The sequence below is a fragment of the Gracilinanus agilis genome, chromosome 2 (assembly GCF_016433145.1).
Source record: "Gracilinanus agilis isolate LMUSP501 chromosome 2, AgileGrace, whole genome shotgun sequence".
In the NCBI taxonomy this organism is placed as follows: domain Eukaryota; kingdom Metazoa; phylum Chordata; class Mammalia; order Didelphimorphia; family Didelphidae; genus Gracilinanus; species Gracilinanus agilis.
The window spans coordinates 85,492,319-85,507,035 of NC_058131.1; positions in this window are offsets into that span (position 1 = coordinate 85,492,319).

Here is a 14,717-nt window from a genome sequence, read left to right on the forward strand (position 1 = left end):
ACAGTTATATTCATGCCCATTCTACATACTAGCATCATATGGATTCTTTCTGGAACATTGGTAAATGGACATGTTGTATGTGGTTTTCTTTGGACTGTGGTTGTCATTTAGACTTTCAAACTTCAATATCATGGATTTGGGATAAAATGGAGAGAAAGAAGCAGGAATGCCCCAAGTTGAGATCATTTTATTGTGTCCTCTGACATTGCTGGAGAAGAAAGTGTTTGCAATTCTACAGGAGGTATGTGAAAGCATCATGATATCTGTACTTTGGGGTGAGATAATTGTGTTAGTGCCTTTATCCTGTCAAATGGATAATTGAATTTAATCAGGCAGATTTTTCTACTGCAGCTAATCTCTTCCCCCTCCAACAGTTTCTTGCAGCAGCCTTCTTAACCATTTCAAGTAGCTCATCTGGGACATTTTGTTGATGTGTCTATACTAGAAGCCAATGATTTGCTTTAGAGGTCCTCTGTTGCTTTCTGGTCTATTCAGAGAAGATAAAATAGAGACTTAAGCCATATTTCAGCCTAGACCTCTTCACAGTCTAATTTTCTACCCAGTGTCCTTTCTGTTAAGATGAATGTTTTAGGAGTTAGGGAGTTCTATGGCTCTGAAGAATTTCTACAATGATTTCCTTTGAAAGGACTTTGGAACCTTTCCTTGTTGCCAAAAGGTAATTTATTCTCAGAATCTCCACAACACAAACATTAAATAAATAATTAATTGAACATAAATTACTTTATCTACCATGAGGTTATTGGTCCATATTTACACAAATGGGAGAAGTAGTGGGATACGGTGGATGGAAAGTCAGGAATACTTAGGTTCAAATCCTGCCTCTGACAGTTATTAGCTATGTGACCTTGGACAAGTAATTTAATCAATAAATAAAGATTTATTAGGTACTGTAGGCAGTTAGATGGCTCAGTAGATAGAGAACCAGATTTAGAGACAGGAATTCAAATCTAGCCTCAGATACTTCCTAGCTGTGTGACCCTGGGCAAGTCACTTAATCCCCATTGCCTAGCCCTTACCACTCTTTTGCCTTTAAACCAATACATAGTATTGATTTCAAAATGGAAGATGAGGGTTTAAAAAAAAGATTTAAGTACCTATTCCTATTATTTTCTAGGAATCTTGTTAAACATTGGGGATACCAAGAGAGGCAAAGATAGCCTTTGTCCTCAAGGAACTTACAAGTGAATTCAACTTCTCAATGTTCTAGCCAGGGGCCAGCAGACTATGAGCCCAAGTGCCAAATCTGGTCTACCACCTGCTTCTGTAAGGCTGATAACCTTAGCTTTGCATCTCATGGTAGAGTCTGCTGACCCTTGCTGTTGAACTTCACTGATGGAAGGAGTTCCCTATGTCAACAAAATCATAGACTCTATCCCTATTCTATTTTATTAATTTTATGCTAGAGTTTCTCACCCTAATAGAGTATCCTAATATTACAATGTTTCAGTTAATTCTTTTAGGGAAAGGTATTCTCCCTCCTGTGGCTGAAGAAGTACTAGATTTGGAGTCAAGACTACTTGAGTTGATCAAATGATTCAATCTATTTCAAGCACCATTGATAAAACAAGGAGCCTTGCCTTTCCAATTCTAAATCATAGAATCCATAATCAAGGCTAGCTCATCCACCTGTGCTCTCAATGCCTTCTCCACTTGTTTCCTCCAGGATATTGCTCTTTCACTCAAGCCATCTTTCCCTCCAAAAGCTTTAGCCTCTCCTGATCTGCCTTTTGGGATTGTCCATCTGATGTTGCTGAGGATTGAGAGGAGTGAAGGATGCACAATGAGAGTCTTTGGGCCAAGGGATGCTGAGCACACAAATCCTGGGGCCATGATGATTCTTCTGATTGAATAAATGACTGGATAAATGAGTGAAGAGAGGAAAGGATGAAAAAGGATGTATTAACACACTGTGTGCTAGACATTATGCTAAGTGCTGGGGGTATAAAGATAAAAGAGATGTGCTTTGACTTGCTCTCCAAGGCTTACTTTCTAATAAAGGAAGACAACATGTTTGGGATATTCCCTGTTCTCTCTGTATTTGATGCTTTGGGTCTAGTCACTTCGATCATCATTTTTTGGATTTTCTACTGAGAGAAAGTTTACCTTCCTTGTTTTTCTCTAGCTATTAAAATCTGCTCATTCTTTTCTTTAAAAACAAAGCAAAACAAAACTTAGCTTTTGTCTCAGAATTAATTCTTGGTTTCAGTTCTAAGGCAGAAGAGCAGTAAGGGCTAGGTAATTGGGGTTAAGTGACTTGTCCAGGGTCACACAATTAAGGAGTTTGTGAGGCCATATTTGAACCCAGGACATCCCATCTCCAGACTTGGCTTTTGATCCACTGATCTACCTGGCTTCCCCCTACTCATTTTTTAAAGCCTAATTTATGTTCCCAACTAGGTAGCATGGTGGAGAGAGCCAAGTCAAGTGGCCTCACATCAGGAAAACTCAAGTTCCAAACTGGTCTTGGATACTTACTAGTCACTTAATCCTATTTGCCTTAGTTTCCTCATCTATAAAGTGAGCTAGAGAAGGAAATGGCAAATCATTTTAGAATCTCTGCCAAGAAAACTCCACATGGGGTCACAAAATGTCAGTCACAACTAAAATGACCGAAAAAATCAGTTCCCAGTCTCAATTCTCTCCCTCTGCCCACTAGGTCCCAAGTGGCCCCCTAACTACTACCCCATGCTGCTTTTCATGTCAAATTTATCATGCCTAAAATTATCTCCTGTTTTTCTAATTTCCCAGAATCTGCTCTACCAATTCATTCATGCTTAAAACCTTTCTGCCTTTTCCTTGCTTCTTATATCTAGTCAGCAAGTCCTACCAATTCTAATATTTCATGAAAAAAGAAGGAAACATGCATTTTAAAGTTCCTGTTATGTGCCAGACACTGTGCTAAGTGCTTTACAAATATCTCATTTAATCCACACACTCTGGAACTGGGAGAGAGGTACTAATATTATCCTCATTTTTATAGTTGAGGAAACTGAAGCAGACAGAAATTAGGTAACTTGCCTAGGATCATGGCTAGGTAGTATCTGAGGTCAGATTTGAACTCAGATATTCCTGATCCCAGGAACTCTATCCACGATGCCACCTCCAAATATGTCATGAGTCTACTTCCTTTCGAATTCCCTGGTTAGATCTTCTTTGATCATATCCAGACTATTGTAAAATAATTTTAATAATCTAAAATTATAGTTTTAAATTTAATAATTAAATTTTAATTCTTAAAATTTATATTTCAATTAAATATGTAATGTTTTAATTTAATAATTTAAAATTTTAATAGTTTAATTTTAAAATTTTAATAATTTTTAAAAATAAATTTTATTTTGTTTTATTTTTCTTTTCTTTTTTTTTTTTTTTTTTTACACCCTTAACTTCTGTGTATTGGCTCCTTGGTGGAAGAGTGGTAAGGGTGGGCAATGGGGGTCAAGTGACTTGCCCAGGGTCACACAGCTGGGAAGTGTCTGAGGCCGGATTTGAACCTAGAACTTCCCGTCTCTAGGTCTGACTCTCAATCCACTGAGCTACCCAGCTGCCCCCTAAAAATAAATTTTAACTAAACTCCTTTACTAGATTAAAAAATCCTAAAGCACTTTTTGGTTCATAAACTTTTTTTTAGACCCTTTCCTTTTGTCTTAGAATTAATACTATGTATTGGTTCTAAAGCAGAAGAATGGGAAGTGTCAGGCCATGGGGGTTAAGTAACTTGCCTAGGATGACACAACCAGGAAGTGTCTGAGGCCAGATTTAAAGCCAAGACCTCCCATCTCTGGTCCTGGCTCTCTATCCACTAAGCCACCTAGCTGCCCCTGGTTCATAAACTTTTAATGAATCACCAATGAGTAAGAGATGAGGATAAAATACTTTAGCCTTGAATTCATGACTCCTTATAATCTGGGGCTTAACTACCTTCTAGCTTTTTTTTTTGCTCTACTCTTTTCCTATAAAAACCTCCCATCTGACCAGGCAGATTATCCACTGTACTCCCAATTGTACTTTGAATTTTTTACCTTTGAGAATTTGCTAATACCATTTCTCCGGAACTGGAATACCATCCTACATTATCTTCTTCATTCCTCCCACAATTTTTGAAGCCTAGTTCAAGTCCTGCCTTCCCCAAGATTCTTTCCACTATGTTAATAATAATACAACTTTGTTATTATGTTAATAATTATATTAATAATACAACTAAACAAAACATATTCCTATGTTTTCCAAGTTTCTTTTTTTAATTACATGTAGAAACAATTTTCATCAGTTGTTATCTGTTATTTCTCCCTCCCTCCTCTCCTCTCTCCATGAGGCAGTAAATAGTTTGATATGCTGTCCATGTAATACATATTTCCATATTCCTCATGCTGCGCAAGAAGACACATATTGCACATATAAGAAAAAAAATCATGAAAGTAATAAAGTGAAAAATGGCATACTTTGATCTGCAATCAGACTCCAGCAGTTCCTTTCTTGGCTGTGGATAGCATTTTTCATCATGAAACCTCAGAGATTATCTTGGGAACTTGTACTGCTGATAATAGTTTAGTTCTTCATCTGAGAACTGCCTGTTCATATCCTTTGACCATTTATCCTTTGGGGAATGTTTTGCATTTTTATAATTTTGACTCAGTTTTCTATATATTTGAGAAATGAGACCTTCGTCAGAGAAATTTGCTATAAAATTTCCCCCAGTTTTTCTCTTCTAATCTTGGTTGCATTAATTCTTTTTGTACAAAACCTTTTAAGTTTAATATAATCAAAGCTATCCGTTTCATTGTAACATTCTTTATTTCTGGTTTGGTCATAAATTCCTCCCTTATTTTTGTTATCACTTTATTTCTAGAGCAAGTATCCATTTTGACTTTATGTTGGTACATGATGTGAGATGTTGATCTATGCCTAGTTTCTGCCACACTGTTTTCCAGTTTCCCCAGCAGTTTTTGTCAAATTATGGGTTCTTTTCCCAAATGCTTGGATCATTGGATTTACTGAACACTAGATTACTATGATCATTAACTACTGTGTATTGATTACCTAACATATTCCATTGATCCATTCCTCTATTTCTTAGCCAGTATCAGATTGTTTTGATGATTACCATTTTATAATGCAGTTTGAGATCTGATATGGTTAGGCTTCCTCTCAACATTTTTTTTCATTAATTCCCTTGATATTCTTAACCTTTTGTTCTTCAGATGAATTTTGTTACTTTTTTTCTAGCTCTATAAAGCAATTTTTGGGTTATTTTATTGGTATGGCACTGAATAGATAATTATTTTAGGTAGAATTGTCATTTTTATCCTATTGGTTTGGTCTACCCACGAGCAATTGATGTTTTTCTAGTTATTTAGGCCTGACTTTATTTATGTGAAAAGTGTTTTGTAATTGTGTTCAAAGAATTGCTGGATTTGTTTTGGTAGGTAGACCCCAGATATTTTATATTATCTACAGTTATTTTAAATGCAATTTCTCTTTCTATCTCTTGCTGTTGGTCTTTAGTTGTGATAAATATAAATCCTAATGATTTTTGTGGATTTATTTATTATATATCCTGCAATTTTTCTAAAGTTGTTAATTGTTTCAATTAGTATTTTGGTTGATTCTCTGGGGTTTTCTATTCATACCATCATATCTACAAAGAATAATAACTTTGTTTCTTCATTGTCTATTCTAATTCCTTCAATTTCTTTTTCTTCTCTTATTGTTATAGCTAGTGTATCTAGTACAGTATTGGATAATAGAGGCAATAATGGGCATCCTTATTTTACCTATAATTTTAATGGGAAGGTTCCAGGTTATCTTCATTATAGATAATGCTAGCTGATGGTTTTAGATAGATGCCATTTATCACTTTAATGAAAGTTCTACTTATCCCGATGTTTTCTAACATTGTTATAAGGAATGGATGTTGCATTTTTGTCAAAAGTTTTTTCTGCATCTATTGAGATAATTATATGATTTTTGTTGATGTTGTTATTGATACAGTCAGCGATGCTGATAGTTTTCCTAATATTGAACCATCTCTTCATTTCTGGTATNCTTAACTTCTGTGTATTGGCTCCTTGGTGGAAGAGTGGTAAGGGTGGGCAATGGGGGTCAAGTGACTTGCCCAGGGTCACACAGCTGGGAAGTGTCTGAGGCCGGATTTGAACCTAGAACTTCCCGTCTCTAGGTCTGACTCTCAATCCACTGAGCTACCCAGCTGCCCCCTAAAAATAAATTTTAACTAAACTCCTTTACTAGATTAAAAAATCCTAAAGCACTTTTTGGTTCATAAACTTTTTTTTAGACCCTTTCCTTTTGTCTTAGAATTAATACTATGTATTGGTTCTAAAGCAGAAGAATGGGAAGTGTCAGGCCATGGGGGTTAAGTAACTTGCCTAGGATGACACAACCAGGAAGTGTCTGAGGCCAGATTTAAAGCCAAGACCTCCCATCTCTGGTCCTGGCTCTCTATCCACTAAGCCACCTAGCTGCCCCTGGTTCATAAACTTTTAATGAATCACCAATGAGTAAGAGATGAGGATAAAATACTTTAGCCTTGAATTCATGACTCCTTATAATCTGGGGCTTAACTACCTTCTAGCTTTTTTTTTTGCTCTACTCTTTTCCTATAAAAACCTCCCATCTGACCAGGCAGATTATCCACTGTACTCCCAATTGTACTTTGAATTTTTTACCTTTGAGAATTTGCTAATACCATTTCTCCGGAACTGGAATACCATCCTACATTATCTTCTTCATTCCTCCCACAATTTTTGAAGCCTAGTTCAAGTCCTGCCTTCCCCAAGATTCTTTCCACTATGTTAATAATAATACAACTTTGTTATTATGTTAATAATTATATTAATAATACAACTAAACAAAACATATTCCTATGTTTTCCAAGTTTCTTTTTTTAATTACATGTAGAAACAATTTTCATCAGTTGTTATCTGTTATTTCTCCCTCCCTCCTCTCCTCTCTCCATGAGGCAGTAAATAGTTTGATATGCTGTCCATGTAATACATATTTCCATATTCCTCATGCTGCGCAAGAAGACACATATTGCACATATAAGAAAAAAAATCATGAAAGTAATAAAGTGAAAAATGGCATACTTTGATCTGCAATCAGACTCCAGCAGTTCCTTTCTTGGCTGTGGATAGCATTTTTCATCATGAAACCTCAGAGATTATCTTGGGAACTTGTACTGCTGATAATAGTTTAGTTCTTCATCTGAGAACTGCCTGTTCATATCCTTTGACCATTTATCCTTTGGGGAATGTTTTGCATTTTTATAATTTTGACTCAGTTTTCTATATATTTGAGAAATGAGACCTTCGTCAGAGAAATTTGCTATAAAATTTCCCCCAGTTTTTCTCTTCTAATCTTGGTTGCATTAATTCTTTTTGTACAAAACCTTTTAAGTTTAATATAATCAAAGCTATCCGTTTCATTGTAACATTCTTTATTTCTGGTTTGGTCATAAATTCCTCCCTTATTTTTGTTATCACTTTATTTCTAGAGCAAGTATCCATTTTGACTTTATGTTGGTACATGATGTGAGATGTTGATCTATGCCTAGTTTCTGCCACACTGTTTTCCAGTTTCCCCAGCAGTTTTTGTCAAATTATGGGTTCTTTTCCCAAATGCTTGGATCATTGGATTTACTGAACACTAGATTACTATGATCATTAACTACTGTGTATTGATTACCTAACATATTCCATTGATCCATTCCTCTATTTCTTAGCCAGTATCAGATTGTTTTGATGATTACCATTTTATAATGCAGTTTGAGATCTGATATGGTTAGGCTTCCTCTCAACATTTTTTTTCATTAATTCCCTTGATATTCTTAACCTTTTGTTCTTCAGATGAATTTTGTTACTTTTTTTCTAGCTCTATAAAGCAATTTTTGGGTTATTTTATTGGTATGGCACTGAATAGATAATTATTTTAGGTAGAATTGTCATTTTTATCCTATTGGTTTGGTCTACCCACGAGCAATTGATGTTTTTCTAGTTATTTAGGCCTGACTTTATTTATGTGAAAAGTGTTTTGTAATTGTGTTCAAAGAATTGCTGGATTTGTTTTGGTAGGTAGACCCCAGATATTTTATATTATCTACAGTTATTTTAAATGCAATTTCTCTTTCTATCTCTTGCTGTTGGTCTTTAGTTGTGATAAATATAAATCCTAATGATTTTTGTGGATTTATTTATTATATATCCTGCAATTTTTCTAAAGTTGTTAATTGTTTCAATTAGTATTTTGGTTGATTCTCTGGGGTTTTCTATTCATACCATCATATCTACAAAGAATAATAACTTTGTTTCTTCATTGTCTATTCTAATTCCTTCAATTTCTTTTTCTTCTCTTATTGTTATAGCTAGTGTATCTAGTACAGTATTGGATAATAGAGGCAATAATGGGCATCCTTATTTTACCTATAATTTTAATGGGAAGGTTCCAGGTTATCTTCATTATAGATAATGCTAGCTGATGGTTTTAGATAGATGCCATTTATCACTTTAATGAAAGTTCTACTTATCCCGATGTTTTCTAACATTGTTATAAGGAATGGATGTTGCATTTTTGTCAAAAGTTTTTTCTGCATCTATTGAGATAATTATATGATTTTTGTTGATGTTGTTATTGATACAGTCAGCGATGCTGATAGTTTTCCTAATATTGAACCATCTCTTCATTTCTGGTATAAAATCCACCTGGTAATGATATACGATTTTTGTGATATAGTGCTATAGTCTCCTTGCTGTATTTTATTTAAAATTTTTGCATCAATATTCATTAAGGAGATGGGTAAATAGTGTTCTTTCTCTGTTTTATATTCTTTCTGGTTTAGACATTAGCACCATATTTGTGTCATAAAGGAACTTGGAAGAATTCCTTCTTCACCTATTTTTCCAAATAGTTTATATGGTGTTAGAGTTAATTGTTCTTTGAATGCTTGGTAGAATTCACTTCTGAATCCACCTGGCCCTGGGGTTCTTTTCTTAGGGAATTCATTGATGCTCTATTCAATTTCTTTTTCTGAGATGGGATTATTTAAGTATTCTATTTCCTCTTTTTTAAATCTGAATAATTTATATTTTTATAAATATTCATCTACTTCACTTAGATTGTCAGAATTATTGGCATATAGTTGACCAAAATAACTACTAAAAATTGCTTTAATTTCTTCTTCACTGGTTGTGATTTCACATTTTTCATTTTTTATACTTTTAATTTGGTTTTCTTCTTTATTTTTAAAAATCAAATTATCCAAAATGGTCAATCTATTTTATTGATTTTTCAAAAAACTAGCACATTATTTCATTTATTAATTCAATGGCTTTTTTTATTTTCAATTTTATTAATCTCACCTTTGATTTTCAGAATTTCCAATTTGGTGTTTAATTAAGGATTTTTAATCTATACTTTTCTTGCTTTTTAAAAGTTATATGCCCAATTCATTGATGTGCTCTTTGTCTCTTTCACTGAGGTAAACATTTAGAGATAGAATATTTTTTTTTGCCATTGTTGTTCTCTTCTGAGTTTGTTGATCTTCCTTATCACTTAAATTACTTTCTAAGGTTAGTTTTTTAATTTGTCTTTTTTTTCTAGTGTTTTTTTTTAATTACCTTATCTCTCTGTTGAGACTCTGCTCTTAGGACAGAGGGAATAGTGTTCCAAGCTTACAGGATAACCTTTTCTGGAGTTTGGGGTAAGCCCAGCTATTTTTGGGTCCTATAGTGTGCACTTTGAGGGAATGACCTGGCTGGCTTCCTGTTGGGAGGTTTGCAGCTGTTTTGTCCAGCTAGATTCTTCTTCCCCTGCTGACTTGTGGGCTGGACTATTCCTTGTGCTTGCCATTTCTTTGTCTCCAGCTACTCAAAAGTGTGTTGGGGGGGGGCAGCTGGATAGCTCAGTGGAGTGAGAGTCAGGCCTAGAGACAGGAGGTCCTAGGTTCAAATCCGGCCTCAGCCACTTCCCAGCTGTGTGACCCTGGGCAAGTCACTTGACCCCCATTGCCCACCCTTACCAATCTTCCACCTATGAGACAATACACCGAAGTACAAGGGTTTAAAAAAAAAGTGTGTTGGGCTCATCCTGTTCTACAGTTTCCTGAATTGCTATAGTTTTACATACATTCTGGTTAATGTATGTAATGTAACTAGATCATTTTCATGAAGTCTCTTCAAATCCCCTTGCTGGATTCCTCTTTTAATGCCTTACTGTCAAAAAGAAATGGCTGGATTTTTGAAGGCTATACTAGTCCATGATGACGTAATGATAATTATGTCTTATGAAATCCCAGGGCATATCTCATATTTGCCTTATTTTGTTAGTGTAGTGAACAACTTCCAACATTTGTGAGTGGTGTGACTATCATCTTAGATACTAATTGTTCTCCATCAGGATCTGGGTAGCTGGTTGTCTTTTCCTCTGCCTGAGTGGTGTCTAGTTCCATTTTTGTTTAGGAGAGTGCTTGTTTTTCCTTTAGTCAAATCATTGGGTTTTGGTTTCCATTTACAATCAATTCCCACTTTACTTGTGCTCCATATGTGCTGCATTGGGTCATTTCTACCAGGGTTGTGTTTTTCTAAAATATTTAAGTTGAATGGCAATGGTGCAGTGGATAGAGTGCCAGGCCTGGAGTCAAGAGGAACTGTGTTTGAATCCATTCTCAGACACATTTACTAGATGTGTGACCCTGGGGAAGTCACTTAATCCTGTTTGCCTCAAATTCTTCATCTGTAAAATGAGCTGGAGTAGAAAATGACAAACCACTCTAGATTCTTTGTCAAGAAAACCCTAAATATGGTCATGAAGAGCTGGACACCACTAACGGATCAAACAACAACAAAATAAATATAATTTATCAATGTAATAGATATAGAGAAAGCATTTGTTAAACATTTAATATATGCTATATACTGTGCTAAGCTGAGAAATACAATACAAGCAAAAAGAAGATATTCCTTGTCCTTAAGGAGCTTCTATTCTAATGGAAGAAGAAAAAATAGAAAAAGGAATAGAAAAACAAGATTCCCCACACATTCACACACCTCATTTCAGTTTGTCTTTGCATCCTCACCCATTCTCCTATAGATCCTATCATTCCTGAGAGTCTATAGAGGTTGTTTTTCTCTTCCTTCTTAACTTTTCACTTATTAGTGTTCCTTACACATTATCCTCTATCTTCCTCCTCTCTTTTCTCCTTCTATTCTGAACTTTATTGTCACATATATTTTCAAAACAAAAACAATAACAAAACCATTAATTCACCTTTAAGTGAGGCCTTATGAGGTTCATCAATGATATTTCAGGCCTGTTTTTTCACTCTATGACTTCTGTTTTCATCTTGGTCTTCTTGTGGACTTTTAGGATTCTCTTAATGATCTCTTTGGAGCTGTTTTAGTTTTTGTTATTATTGATAACTCTAGAGGCATCTTAATCTTTTTAGTTCTCCCCTTAATTTTTTGAGGATGTGCAATTCATTTTGTTACCTGGGTTTTCTCCTCTCTAAGGTTACGACCATCCTAATCAGTCCCTCAACCCTTCAGTCCTGTAACAATAGTATTTTAGTTTATTCTCCTGCTTTAAGCCTCTCCACCATCTAACTTGTCAAATTGATTTTCTAGAACCATAGTTCTGACCAGGCTACCCTTACTCCCACCCCAGTCAGTAAAGTCCACTGGTTCCCTGTCACCCCTAAGATCAAATATCCTCTCTTTGGCTGGCATTCAAAGCCCTTCATAGCCTGGCCCCTACTTACCTTTCCAGAAGGCATATATACATGCATGTGTGTGTGTGTGTGTGTGTGTGTGTGTGTGTGTGTGTGTGTGTGTATGTAATTTATATTTCAATATAATGGAAACAAATATATTATATATAACATATGCACAATATGCCATATATAACTATATAAGAGATATGTAATTATACACACATATGTAATACACAAAAACTCAGGTTTAATACAGTCCACATAACTCACAGTACCAAGAAGGTATACATTCTTTCGGTTACTTGGTGCACATGGCTTTCTGTTTTAACCAATTCTTTTTGTACTAGCAAGAGCAAAGTCTGTGGATCTGCTCCTTTCTTTCTTTCTTTTTTTTTTTTTAAACCCTTGTACTTTGGTGTATTGTCTCATAGGTGGAAGAGTGGTAAGGGTGGGCAATGGGGGTCAAGTGACTTGCCCAGGGTCACACAGCTGGGAAGTGGCTGAGGCTGGGTTTGAACCTAGGACCTCCTGTCTCTAGGCCTGACTCTCACTCCACTGAGCTACCCAGCTGCCCCCAATCTGTTCCTTTCTTTAGGGCTCTCTCCATTTCAGTATCTCTGTTGGGGTCTAGGTCCTCAATTCAAATGATTTCCAAAAGGGGCTCTCTGTCTTTATTTTTCTGTGACCATTTAATGGTCCTTGTTATAGATTAAAAAAAGAAAAAGATCCCCTCTTGTGTCCCTCGTGAACAAGTTGGGAGTTCATATGCCTCTCTACTACACATGCATACATGTCTTATTCTCATATCTAAGATCCTTGAAAACATAGATACTATATTATACTTTATATTTTCTCCTCCCCCTTAAAACTAGCATAATGTCTTGCACGTAGCAACTTCTTACTAATTAGTGATTCATAATATAATAATTGTGCTATTGACCTTAAACACAACTTGGGCAACAAAAATCAGACCAGTTTTCCATTTGCAGAAATTAGTCTGTATATAAGATAAAAATAATGCTTCCATATTTCAAGGATCCATCATTTTGTGTAAGTGGGTATTCCTTCTGCTGACACAGCTTCCAAGTCCTCTATGACTTAGTGTCCTCCCTTCATGATAAAAAATAAATCTCTCTGTAGCTGACTTTCTTGTGATGAGGCTCTATGAGCTTATGCAGCTCCTTGGAGGACAGACATAACAGTCTATCATTAAGTCTATGTTTGAAGCTTTCCTAGTTTACTAAGACCTGCCAGAGCTTATGATCCACAGACATAGCCTTCAATAACTCAAGGTTATGCCTTTGCCATGATGAAGCATTGGAGTGGGACCTGAGTGGAGAAAAGAGAGAATATAATTCCAAAGTTTAGAATGATTAGGCTCATCACAATCACTTTTTCTACAATTCTCTTTAATTCAATAAGCATTTATTAAGCACCTACTATGTGGTAGGCACTGAGGTGCCTGAGATACCAAGATAATGAGAAGGAAGGAAGGAAAGAAGTCAGGGATAGAGGAAGAGGGAAAGGAAAAAAGGAAGGAAGGAAAGAAAGGAGAAAGGGAGGAAGGAAAGAAGGAAGAAAAAGAGAAAGGAAATGAAGGAGAAAGAGAAAAATGAAGGGAGGTTGAAAGGAAGGAAGGAAATAAGAAAGCAAGGAAGATGGAAGGGAGGAAAAGAAGGAAAAAAGGAAGGAAGGAAGGTTGGAAGAAAACAAAAAAAATCCCATTTAAGTGTTTACTATGTGCCAGGCACTGTGCTAAGCACTATGATGATAAAAATAATAATGATAGCTTATGTTTATACAATTTTTTAGGTCTGAAAAATCTTTACATAAGTTATTTCATTTGATTTTCACAACAACCTTCTGAAGTAGGTGCTATTATTATACACACTTAACAGATGAGGAAACTGAGGCTCAGAGGGGTCAAGTAACTTTTCTGAGGTCACATATATAGCAAATGTTTCAGGCAGGATTTGAACTCAAGTCTTCTTGATGCTCTGAACTGAGCTTTCAGGGAATTTACCTTCTGCTGGGAGACAGGCCTCGCCACAGATAAGTAAATTCTAAATATAGACCCAGTAAATTCAGTGTTGCTGATAAAATAAAAAACTTGTGTGTGAAGTTTTTAGAAACCTTTGCCTCACTTTCTATCTCTCTGCTACTGTTTGCTGAAGAAGCAAAATGGGACTGAAGGACATTCAATTCATCTTGTTTGTTTCATAGATTTTCTTGGCCAAAGAATTCATCATCAAATGGCTAGTCTGCTAAGGATGAGCCTCTTTATAGTTAGCTAGGTGTATTCTTGAAAAAGCAGACACCCTGTGTTTCTGAGGACCACTCTTGAAGCCTTCCCAGTTTGAAATAACAGTACAGTATCTAACGATGAGATATAATATTAGTAAAAGTATGTAGCACAGTGCCTGCCACATAGTAAATGCTTCTTCCCTTCCCTTCTGTATTGTGTGCTTGTCATATTTTCTTTTTTATTTCATAAAGCAAGGTGCTGCCTTTAAAATTCTGCTCCAACAAAGCAGCTCCCATATTTGTGTCAAAATTATACAAGATTCCTTGAAATATACAAAAAAGAAAAACTTGTTTGACTTGTTCAGCCTCTGATCATTAATACTGGGTGAGGCATAAAACAGTTAGTGAGATGTTTGCCAGAGATATTCATCACAGTCATGGAGGAGATCCAGATCCAAGTGGAAGCGTATTTCCCCGGAGATGGTGAGATCCTCTCATTTACAAAAGACTGGCCTGGTTGTTCCATGCCCTAAAACAGCAGAGGCTACCGAATGAGATATGGAACTACACATAAGATCTTGGCCTGACCATCTAGAGCAGTGATTCCCAAAGTGGGCGCCACCGCCCCCTGGTGGGTGCTGCAGCGATCCAGGGGAGCGGTGATGGCCACAGGTGCATTTGGGGGTGGTGAATAACTGTAAGGGCGCAGTGATAGTATGTGACAGGGGGC